Raw genomic sequence first — 12,983 nt, 5'->3', positions numbered from 1 at the left:
ATTTTTTTTTAATAAAAGCAGAACTACAGCCTGCTAGACGAAATACTCAAAAAATGCATCAGTAAAATAGATGAGATTATAGTATGTTATTCCTGCACATTCTCAACCTGAAATTTTATAGCTAACAGTTGGGAATTATATGCTATAGTTTGTGTATAAGTATATTTTATGAAAATATTCATAAAATATATTATTTAAATCACTTGTACGTTGCACAAAATTATTTCAGATAGGTGTAAAGAGTGAAGATGCAACAGCTGCTAGATGAGTCTTGCTTCAAGGAAGCTGTATCTCAGTCTTCCATTCTACCAGATATCTGCCATCTGCTCTATGCAAAACAAGCAATCATTTCTACATTTCCAGTCACTAGGATGCTTTTTTATTTTTTTATTTTTTAATTTTAGAGGTGGAAAACTCATAGATTTGGGAAATAAAGCTCTAAAAGAAAAATTTGCATCCATAAAGTTATTTCTTACAGACTTCTATAAAGACAAAATGACTCTATTTGTATGGCTTCAAGCAGAGAAGAGGAGAGGGAAGGGAAGAGCCTCATGCTCCTTGATCATTGAGCCCTTGGGGCTAAATATTTGGAGAACACATTGCAAGCATATTATTAGGTGTAGTGTTCTACCATGTTGTATGCACAAGGAAATGGAATTATTGCCTGAAGCTGGAAGAAGGAGATAGGGACAGAGAAGGGATGAGTGAGAAAAGAGCCAGATACTTGAACATTTGTAGGTGAAATAAGGGATTTTGTCTACAAAATAATCTGATTAGTTTGTTCACAACTGGGAATTCTAATTCTGAGCTTAATTATTCTCTTAATAATGTACCCTTAACATATACTCAGTGCTATAAATGCCTTACCACTATATTTTCTTTTCAGAACCAGTACCTTTAGAATCAGAAAAAGAAGAGAATTACAGTAGCTTATCCTTTTATGGCAAGACCAACTCCAGATTGTTTATTGACTTTTAAATATCATAAACATTTTTGCTCCTGAATATCTTAGTGTACATTCCACCCATTATAATATGCTGTCCTTAAGTTGCAAGTTGATCATCTTGAGCAAAATAAAAATATTTTAAGCATATTGTGCATAATGAAAGAACATAGCAGCATTAAAATTGACTGAAAATAGCAGATCTTTCCAACTTAAATTGAAGAAGGAAATGGCAAACCTCTCCAGTATTCTCACTGGGAAAATCCTACAGACAGAGGAGCCTAGCAGGCCCCAGTCTATAGGGTCGAAAAGAGTTAGACACAACTGAGTGACTGAGCATATTTAAATGAGAACAAAGAGATAAATGAGAAAAGGAAAAGGAAATGGAATTAGGATTGAGACTTTTTAAATGTGGATATAGTGTTTATTACTTGAATTCTATAAAAATACCTGCTACTACAAGGTAACACTCCTTTGCTTTGGACAGTAAAAAAAAAAAAAAAAAAAACTGTATAGAATTGTCAAACTGTAGAAAATCTCCATGAAACATTACATGAAAGAGAGTAATTTAAAAAATTAAAAAATAGGTTGGGAAGGGGTTCCAGCTTTCCCAGTCTGAGGGCATAGTTGCTGAACACTGAGGTTCCATTAGAGAAGCTCCCAGAGTCACTCAGTGCCATGTATGTCCTCCCTACCTAAGCCCCTCGCCCACCTCTCTCACCGAAAAACTTTTCTGTCAGTTCTTAAAATACTAGGTGAGAGAGCATGTACTTGGAACAGTTACCTTACTTCCGCCGGGCAGCACGGGCTCACACACACACTAGCAGAGCACTGGCCCTGACCCACCCAGTGTTTTGTGGTTTAGATGCTAAGTCATGTCCAACTCTTTGAGACCCCATGGACTGTAGCCCACCAGGCTTCTCTGCCTATGGGATTTTCCAGACAAGATTATTGGAGTGGGTTGCCATGCTCTCCTTCAGGGGATCCTCCTGACTCAGGGATCGAACCCATGTTTCCTATGTCTCCAGCATTGGCAGGCAGATTATTTACTCACTGAGCCACCTGGGAAGCCCATCCTACCCAGAGGCCCTGTGTCAAATCAAGATAGCTTTATCTCTTTAAGACCACTAGGGAAGCACTTAGGACATTGCAGATATGACAGATGAAATGACCTTGCAAGGAATAGGAGTTAATTGCCCCCTCCACATTCCCCATGCTCACCTCCTTTACTTCACAACTAACATATTTCCACAAAATAAATTCTGTATTAATATTTAAGAAACTACAAAGATGAGAACCTGCCTGAATCCTGTGAGCTTTCTAATGTGGCCAAGTCATTTAGTGTTCTTCCACTTCCATTGCTTTGTCCATAAAGAAGGGATAATACCAAACATATGTTTGCCAGCATAAAAGCATCTAGCGTCTATTGTCACAAGAAAGAACCCTGTGGATAGGTGGAACAGAGTATAGTATCATCATTATTTGGTGGTCATTTTGCCCCTATGCAGTGAGGAGGCTCTCTGCAGGGCACACTGCCTTCCATCAAAACATCAACATCGAGTTCCAGGAGGTCTGCTCTGTGATGCTGTGATTTGAGAGAGTTGCTCTATACCTAAATGATCAGACAAAGGCTTTTGGGGAAAGTAGTGTTCAAAACGTTGAGCCTTTTATTGAGTTCATTGCATTCCTTTTATTTGATAAAGTTTATCTTGAAGTGAAGTAAAAAGTGAAATGAAGTCACTCAGTCGTGTCCAACTCTTTGCGACCCCATGGACTGTAGCCCACCAGGCTCCTCCATCCATGGAATTTTCCAGGCAAGAGTACTGGAGTGGGTTGCCATTTCCTTCTCCAGGGGATCTTCCTGACCCAGGGATCAAACCTGGGTCTCCCACGTTGCAGGCAGATGCTTTACTGTCTGAGCCACCAGGGAAGCCCCAAAGTTCATTTCAGTATTTTTAAATATGAAATCACTCTATTTCACAAAGATAAAACCAAAAGAAAGTGGCAGTTATCTTACAGTAAGCTCCAACTAGCCTAAAGAAGATAATTTTTAATGCCTTAACAAATGCTGATTTAAAGGAGAAATTTAATATACAAAAATCTACATATGTCCCTTTTGTAAAAGAGAATAGAAAAGATACACACACACACACACACACACACACATATATATACATCTACAGTCTACCTAGAACTTTGAAGTTAGGGCTAAAATTTGAAAAATGTCTTAAGATTATTGATTCATTCTTCCTTGACAGGTGAAATCATGAAGCAGCACTAACCACAGCAATTATAGCATTAAAATGTCAAGAAATTAGAGGTCAGAATAACAGATAATTTTCTTCTCTATGTCAGATTTAAAATTGACATTCTTTGACAGCCTAGGATCTCTGGCTGAGAAAAATATGACAGCTTAACTTATTTTATACTTGTAAAGCAGTAATTGATAATAAACTTTATCATGACAGCCTCTGGGCAGAAACATGACAGAACAGTTTTGGTACCAAGCTCTTCATAACATGTAAACACTAGATCTGGGGGATATTAGGTATTATTTAAATTGTCTTAAGCCTGAGCTTTTATCATAGTCTTCTAGACACTTTTTTTTTCCATAGATGAGCTCATCTGACTATTTAAGCAGTATTTTTCAAGCATGATAATGAGTGTTTTTCATATTTATTTTTTCATGTTAATAAAATTATGTAATTTGCTTTATGTTTTTACTCCCCAAATGATGGCCAAGAAACTTAATCCTATGACCTACATGAGAAACAGGCTGTTCTGGTTTATATCTGGTCCCATGGTTTTCTATCTCCTTACTACTCAAGTACAGTCCATAGACCAACAGTATCAGAATGAGCATCACCTGGGAACTTGATAGATAGACCCTCATACTCTGCTCTCAGCAATGCCCCCACACAGCCTAGTAAATCTGAATGTTAGGAAATCCCCTGGTGACCTGAGGCATTACAGTGTAGGAAGCACTGTGCTGCTGTTCAGTTGCTAAGTCATGTCCAACTCCTTGCGACCTCGTGGACTGAGGCACGCCAGGCTTCCCTGCCCTCCACTGTCTCCTAGCTCCATCCACTCTCCATCCTCTTTGCCTCCATCCCAAGGGTATCTCAGAACATCCAGGAAGAGGGCTCAAGCAAGTTTATTTTGAAAAAAAAATTCTTTAAAATAACAGAATATTTACTTATTTGTTTTGTTTTGTTTTGTTTTGTTTTTGCTGTGCCACTGCAGCATGTGTGATCCTAGTTGCCAGACCAGGGACTGAACCCGTGCCGCCTGCATTGGAAGCACTGAGTCTTAATCACTAGCCGACCAGGGAGGTCCCTTACTTATTTTTAGACATGATATTCTTCTTATTCCCAAAATAATTCTTTAAAAAGTAAAAGGCTTTTTAATGGGCATTTCCATTTTAATTTAAACTGTAAATTTTCTATTTGTTCATGCTTTTAAATTTATTAAAACTTTTAACTCAGTAAAACTTCAGTAACTGTAGAGAAAATTTTAAGGTAACTGTAAGAAATCTTTATCAGCCATTTTTTTTCTCGTTTGTCCTTTACTCTTATAATGAGTGAAAAATATTCTAAAATTGTTTCTTAAAATTATCTCTGTTATAATCAGGAGTATAATTAGTCAAGCCTGTCTGCCTCAGAGTATGATTGTTTGATCCCTAGCAGTCAATGAAAGATGATGGAAAGGTGGACATCAGATAACAGATTATATCACAGCCCCAGCATCATTATTTGAGTGACATAAGGGAGTCACTTTAATGTACTTTTATTTAACCACCTAAAATATGATAATTGAAATGATATCTAACTCATAGGACTGTACTTGAGGATTGTATGTGAAAAGATATGTGAAAATACTTTGTAAACCGTGAAGCACTACTGGACATTGATTACTCCTGCCCCCAAACATAATTAAATGAAGTATTGTGGAAGAACTTCTGTTTTAATAATTTATTTCTCTGTATCATGATATCTGTAGTCAACACTGCCAAACTGAAAAATGATTTAAATGACTTCTCTTTGACTGTGAGAGAGATATACACAGAAGTCTACCATAAAAGGCTTGTTTTGCTAGCAAATTATTAGAACATATGGACCATGCAGCATTTATTTATACATTTTGATATTACCAGTAGTCATAAAAATGTGGTTATTTTAGTCTAATTTTCTGTTACCAGTATTTCTTAGTCTTAGACTATATATTCTTCATTTCTTTCTTTCTTCAATCTGACAGGGATAACAAAGCATTCCTTTGGATCTGCTATGGTGAAAATATGCCCATAGGAAGTAGAATAGATCTCTTCAGTTTTCACTTTATTTTCTTGCTGAAACATTCCTTGCTACTGCAGAGAACTGACATGATAGGGCTGTCAAGAACCAGCAAGACAAATGTGTCTTTAACCAAAACAGCTGCAATGCTGACTTTCCTAGAAAAGGAACTCATAAAATTTATAAGGAAAAAAAAATGAACCCACTTTTCATCTTGATCATGTAAATGAAGGTATTTATCATGACAACGTTGATGGCCTCTATAATAATTGCCTATTCTTTCTGAGAATCTGTTATTCCTAGTCTTTACTTTCCCTCATTTCTGACTTCTCTCTTTGATCTGACGAGGGATATTAACACCCACCCCTCCTGGGTCGCTTGAGTGGGTTGTAGAACAATATTGTCTGTTTACTGGTGCCGTGACGCCTAATTGTCTTCAGATGGGGGATGTTCAGGGTTCTTCTCCTAGGCGACTATTCTGAGGCATGATAACAAATGATCAACAAAAGGGCAGATAAATATTTCTTAAAACCATTTTCATTCCCCCCCCCTATAATTACTAGAAATTTTACAGAGCTGAAAATCTTAACAAACTCAAAAGCCAAATTAACATAGAAAGAAAAGCCATACATTTTAAATTGTTGGAATAGAAATACACATTGGGTCTTTTTTACTTTTAAAGAATCATTTTGGGAACAACAAGAATCCCTAAATCTGGTAAGAGTATAGGTTCAAATGTATCTGTTGTTGTGCTTCTCATCTGTAGCAATAAGGCATGCATTGAGATAATTCAAGAATACAGTTTCTATATAGAAACTAGTATCAAGAAAATTAATGATACACATTTAATTTTGATTGGTGAATAAATCTTTTAATTTAGTTTTATCTTTTCTCCTTCTAATTACTGCAGTCCTTAGCTAGTCCATAGTGATCAATTGTGCATAGAAAAGCATAAATAATGCACTTAGTAAAAAGTGAGATGTATGTCATTTATGTGAAGTATGCTTTTTTTCTCTCTTTGTGTTATTTTTATTGTGTGGTGCTGAGAAGTGCTAATTATTGATTTTCAGAAATTAACAGCAAATGCTTTTACAAGCATCTAAAGTCATATTTTACACAAGGAAGAAGGGTGAAAATTGCAGCCTGCTGTTTGTAATAGGAATAGCTGGAAGAGACTTCCTTATCTTCAATTACCATAGATTTCAGTTATATTACACAGTTGTTACCTTAGCATAAATTAACAATTATTCAAAACATACTGCATGCTTCAGTTTCTTGAAGTGGGTATTACTCAAGCTAAGTACCTAACCATTTTAGTTAGATGTTTAGGACTCATGTTTAAATGTTTTAAACATATTGATAATGAGTCTATTTATAGCCATTTGATCTCAGTATAGTATATCTAAATTATTGTTTCCCATTTATGTCAAAGAAGAGCATTTTGTTTTGCCAAATACATGCAGTACTATTTTTAATTTGAATTTAATTGAGTCAAAGGGTATGATTTCATTTTGTAATGTTTATACCCACACCTGGTGAACCTTAGTCTTCATATCTTTATATGTACCAAACAAATCCATTTCAGCTTTATTATTCTCATTATTGTCTTTCCATGATCAGACACTCCAAGTGAATTTATTTTGTGTGGTGAAGCAGGTCACCACCGATACTACTCTCCCTTACCCCCTCCGCCTTCTCCTCAACCTCCTTCCTCCTCCATTTCCTGAATCAGCCAGCATAGAGTTTGCTTTATGTGAATTTATTCATCAAAGGAGAATTTGGCATGGATATTGTACTGTTGTTACCTCTCACATATCATTAAGTATTTCTGGACTGAGTCTTCTACTATGTACTATTGAATGATCAAACCCAAAGTTGGCAAAGAACCAAAAACCTGGGGGCATCCTTAAGAACTCATCTGCTAAAACTCTTGCTTCCAGGTCAATCTGAAAATTATCCAGAACAGAATGTTTTAGTTCTTTTTTTGAGGGTTAACAAGCATAGATTGAATAAGACTCCATGGTCTCCCCCAAGAAGCTTATAGCAGTGTTTATCCCTCAAATATTCTAAATCCTCAATAAAAATCTTACTTGGGTGTAATCACCTTTTGGTCAGTCCTACTTGGAAATGAAGCAAAAGCGAGCCAGCATTTTTCTTATTTATTATACCTAAACACTAATCCTAGTTGTATCCATCAGTGTGCTGTATGTGTCTCAGCACATTGCCCTTTCAGAGGGATAATGAAGACTCCGAAAAATGATATCTAAATGGTCAAGAAAAACAGGGAAAGAGTCTAAACATCACTAATCGTTATGCAAATGCAAAACAAAACCACAGTGAGGTGCCACTCCATACCCACTAGGTTGGATACAGTCAAACAAACAAACAGAAAATAGCAATGTTGGCAAAACTGGAATCCTTGAGAGTACTATGAGAATGTAAAATGGTGCAGCCTCTCTGGAAAACAATATAGAGGTTCCTCAAAAAATTAAAGAGAGACTTCCTGTATGATCTAGCAGTTTCACTACTGGTTATATATCCACAATTAAAAGCAAGATTTCAAAGAAATATATTGCATATCCATGTTCATAGCAGCATTATTCACAACAGTCAAAGTGTAGAAGCAATCCAAGGGTCCATGAGCAGGTGAACAGATGAAAAAGTATGCCATTTAGATATAATGGGATATTATTTGGCCTTAAAAAGGAAGGAAATTCTGAGGCACGCTGTAACAGGAATGAACCTTGAGGACATTATTCTGAGTGAAATAAGCCTGTCACAACAAGACAAATTACTGTTTGATTCCAGGTGCTTCCAATAGTCAAAATCAGAGAGAGAAAAAGTAGAAGGGTGGTTTCCAGGAGCTGTGAGGTGAAAGTCGCTCAGTCCTGTCTGGCTCTTTGCAACCCCGTGGACTGTATAGTCCATGGAATTCTCCAGGCCAGAATACTGGACTGGGTAGCCTTTGCCTTCTCCAGGAGTTGTTCCCAACCCAGGGATCGAACCCAGGTCTCCCACATTGCAGGCAGATTCTTTGCCAGCTGAGCCACAGGGGAAGCCCAAGAATACTGGAGTGGGTAGCCTTCTCCAGCGGATCTTCCCGACCCAGGAATCAAACCAGGGTCTCCTGCATTGCAAGTGGATTCTTACCAACTGAACTATCAGGGAAGCCCTTGATATCAGGGAAACCCTTCCAGGAGCTGGGGGAAGGTGAAATGAGCAGTTGTCTGATGGGTACAGAGTTTCAGTTTCTCAAGCTAAAGAGAGTTCTAGAGAATATGCACAATAATATGAATGTGTTTAACACTGCTGAACTGGACACTTAAAAATTGTTAGGATGGTAAATTTTACACTGTGAAATTTTATGTGGTAAATCTTAACCACAGTTTTAACAAATTTTAAAGGGATAATCAAGAGTTTAAAAATAGTCCTATTTACAAAAATGTGGGGCAGATTAAAGTAGATAATCAAGGGAAGTTGAAGCCCCCTGGGGTTAACATCTGGTTACCAGGCCTAGGCTTGAGGGTGTAAGGGGAGGTAGCTTGTTGCCAGAAGCTGGCAGGAGAAGTAGCCCTGGGAATTGGTCACCCGGCAGAACCTGTGGCCTTAGGTAGAGAACTGCAACACAGCCAGTGCCAAACTGTGACCTGACAATGAGGGGGCGCACAATAAATGCTTTGCCTTCTACCTTGCGTCCCAACCAGTCAGAGGCCAACCCAGTACCAGGGGTGCGGTCCTTGGAGACCATCGCCCAGGGGCAAGGATGCCGATCCAGTTCACTTCTCTGTGCCCTGAGTGAGCCACCACTCTGGAGCAAACTTATTTAAGGCATTCAGGGTAGAACAGCCACTACCTTCTCATTAAAATACATGGATTTTTCTACCTGATTTGACTTATTTTTCAGGAGAAAAAGTGAGTAAGCTTGCCACCTGTGGCACTGACCTAATATATTTTTTTAGATGTTCCAGACAGAGCTTTTTTATCTAGAGGATATGGTGTTTTTCACATTAATTTGTTAAGTCAATTATGTAATATCCTTATAATTTATCATTCTAAGGAGGAAGTGTAGGAATCAGCAGGAAGAGAAATCTCCAGTATGTATCTGTATATGTGTATATATATGTATTAGCTTTATACCAAAAGAATATATATATATATATACATATTTGTATATAAAAATTTGCTGATATATATATATATATATATATATATATATCAGCTTTATACCAAAAAAATAAAAGCAAGCACTGAGGCAAGTAAATGAGCAAATTGGAACCCCTCAGATATTTTCTAACATAGTCTGATAGTTAAAACAAATATGGTCCTTTTTTGCTTGAGTTATCAAATATTTGCTTAAATATTCTAATACTTTTGCGAGTGTAGGCGGCCTACAGTCCAGGGGTTGCAGAGTCCTGCAAGACTTGTGACTAAGCACGCATGCACGCATAGGCTTAGCCTTAATGCAGTTGATTGTTAAAACAAAGGAAACATCTTGGTTCTTCTGTTTTGTAGTTTCTGTGAAAAACTAGAAGCAGTTTAATATAAAATAGCATTTTAATTTTTTATATAGTTAAATGTTTATAAGGCAAGAAATAATAAAGTGCAGATATTATTTGCTTGATTTATTTTGCTATTTTTCCAGCATTAAAAAGTAATGCTTTATATGATCTTGTTTTATTGCAACAATAAACCAGAAGCAAAGGCTTATCAGTTAAAATACATTCTGCCATTAAGTAATCTTTCTTTTTATCATTTCAGGCTTTCAGAATTCCATGTTTTTCCTATTTGATAGAGAATTGGTAGAATTGTAGGTAGAACCGAGTGATAAAAATCACATATATATTTTTAATTGTATTATATGTTGAAGTTGTATTTTCTGTCAAAGGGGAAAAAAAGAATATCCACTCTCAAGCATTAAAATCATTCTAAATAAGAGCTGTATACTGAGATAAGCACAACACTAAATTTTTTGAAAATCTTTTTCTGTGTTCCCAAGCTTTTACTTTTTTTTCTTAAATTTTCTGAAATTTGCTGATAATTGGTAATTTGAACATAATCTGGTATTTTGCATTATGGATAGCATAGCCTATCGTACTTTACGAAATGCTGATTTTTTTTAAACCATTTAAAAGATTTTACCAACCAAGGAAAATGGATATAAAACAGGTCATTTGACAGCCTACCTTATTAGCTTCTTCCTACTGTCTCTCTCATGGCACTTAGACCTGATGGCATTTCATCTGAAAGACAATGCTAAATTAACATTTGCCAAAAAAAACTGGAACTTGTAAAGGTTCCATCAGAGAAAAATATATCTGGGCTAAATTCATCTGCACTAAGGAAAAGAGAATAATCAAAGTGTTTATCTGATGCCTACCAGGGAAAGCGTAAGTAGATAACCAGACTACACAGAGGGAAGGAGAAAGCACGTTTGTTCACCTAACTTTTGTCTTTTATTTTGAATTTACCATTAATTTGAACATCATTCTGAACTTTGCCTTAACTGTCACCACGTTTCCTTGTACCTTGGTTGTGAAGTTTTTTGTATTAATGGGCAGACATGCAACACACATGCACCACAGCATGTTCACTCTCTTCTGAGGATTTAATCCCAAACGTGGGCTTCCCTGGTGGCTCAGAGGGTAGAGCATCATCTGCCTGCAATGCAAGAGACCTGGGTTTGTTCCCTGGGTCAGAAAGATCCCCTGGAGAAGGAAATGGCACCCCACTCCAGTACTCTTGCCTGGAAAATTCCATGGACGGAGGAGCCTGGTAGGCTACAGTCCATGGGATTGCAAAGAGTTGGACACGACTGAGCGACTTCACTTTCTTTTCTTTCTTTCTAATCCCAAACTTGTATCTTTGTTCATATAGGAGGTAGAACTTTCTTGGGAGGAAAGGCAAGAAGGGAAAACAAAACAGTTAAGCAAGAGATATAGCAGGTCAGAGGAATAAAGCTTGTGTCACAGCTATTGCAAGCACATAGCGGGACAACAGAGGATGAGATGGTTGGATGGCATCACTGACTCAATGGACATGAGTTTAAGTAAACTCCGGGAGTTGGTGATAGACAGGGAGGCCTGGCGTGCTGCAGTCCATGGGGTCACAAAGAGTTGCACACGACTGAGTGACTGAACTGAACTGTAGGGCCTCTTTATGCAAATGTAAAAAGCCACCCTGTTCAGGAGGTTGAATTGCAAAAAGGGCCCCTTTCTTTGGCAATCGGGGTCAGTTCTATCACTCATTTACCCCCCAACTGGGCACCTTGGTACGTGGTATCATCACCGACACCCGCCATACACAGTGCCCTGACCTGTGGGGAAGTTGAAAGACTAGAGAAAACTCGTTGAGAATAAGTGGGAAAAGGGAGAGCTGGATGGGGCTTCCCAGGTGGCTCAGCAGTAGAGAATCTGCAGGAGCCACGGGAGACTGGAGCTCGACCCCTGGGTGGGGAAGATCCTCTGGAGGAGGAAATAGCAACCCACGCCAGTATTCTTGCCGGGACAGTCCAGTGAATAGAGGACCCTGGTGGGGTACAGTCCGTGGGGGTTGCAAAGAGTCAGACACGACCGAGCAGTGAGCACGCACACACAGGAGAGCTACTTGAAGGCAGGGGTAATTTTGTAATTTGACAGGTGGGTCCTGGAGTATTTTACAAAGAGAGCCAAACAATACTAAGGAGAGGAACAATCAGAAAGTAGGGAGGACAAAAGGGAAACAGTGTGTATGGGAACTTTCCCTAGTAGGAGCTTTATATTCCATGTAAGCAGGTAAAACTGAGTTGTGTGTCATGTGTGTGTATGAAATCTGGAAATCAGAGGTACTTACATTGTCCTCCTAAGCATAATTCGGTTCACATTTTCCTTTTCCTTCTCTGCCTTTCCCTGCAGAATTCCTGTTTTAGAACTTCCCCCAAGGTGTTAAAAGCAGTCTTTTTACCCTCTAATTTTAGAACATACCTGTTTCTTTTTTTATTATTGAAGTATAGTTGATTTTTGCGGTGTTTCAAGTGTACAACACCTGTGTGTGTCATACGTATTACACAACTCATGTGCTCTCATATGCAATGTTAATTTATCCTTTCTTCACTGAAAAGGGCAATAGACAATATACATAATGCAATAGATTTTTTGTAACATAAACTAAAGTTTTGGTATTCGATTTTAAAAGGATTCACAAATGCTGATGTGGTCAAGCAGGGCATAAACTATTGAAGCTGGGCGAGGTGGCAGTTTATGCACGGGTCACATGAGCGATGGGCCTTAAAAAGGAGTCTCTGTGCTCCAGCCGAGTGTTACCACACAGGAATGATGATGGGGCCACGCAGGAGCTTCTGATTCTTATGAGAGAAGCCAAAAAACCCGTTTACTGTATGAAATTTCCTGACCTGTACATGTTGACTCAAGTAGAAACTGTGCCTGTGAGCTGAATCTAGCCCATGGGATGCCAGTATGTGACATCTGGCTGAACGTAAGCCCCTGTGACATCCTGGCTAGAATGTAACCTCCACAAGAGTAGTCATCTGTATCTGTTTTGTTTGGTGAGTATCAGAGATCTCTAGAATGGTAGGTGCAAAATAAATACATGTCTTAATGAATAACATTATCTTTCTGACCCATGCAGAGCAATATATAGAGAAATAGAAATATTTTGAATTTTTTAAGATCCCATTTCTGATAATATAGAAAGAATCCAAGTTATAATTAACTTTTAGTAGTTGTTTGGATGTTTTTTACTTGATGTCTTTAGGA

General features: G+C 37.9%; 1 protein-coding gene across 6 annotated transcripts in view; it reads left to right on the top strand.

The window, feature by feature from the left end:
• NBEA (neurobeachin) overlaps positions 1-12,983 on the top strand; it is a 674,548-nt gene that overhangs the window by 631,715 nt on the left and 29,850 nt on the right. The window lies entirely within an intron of this gene.

Source organism: Bos indicus, chromosome 12 (assembly GCF_029378745.1).
Source record: "Bos indicus isolate NIAB-ARS_2022 breed Sahiwal x Tharparkar chromosome 12, NIAB-ARS_B.indTharparkar_mat_pri_1.0, whole genome shotgun sequence".
In the NCBI taxonomy this organism is placed as follows: domain Eukaryota; kingdom Metazoa; phylum Chordata; class Mammalia; order Artiodactyla; family Bovidae; genus Bos; species Bos indicus.
Note: the sequence above shows the minus strand (reverse complement) of the source record. Positions and strands in the feature narration are given on the sequence as shown.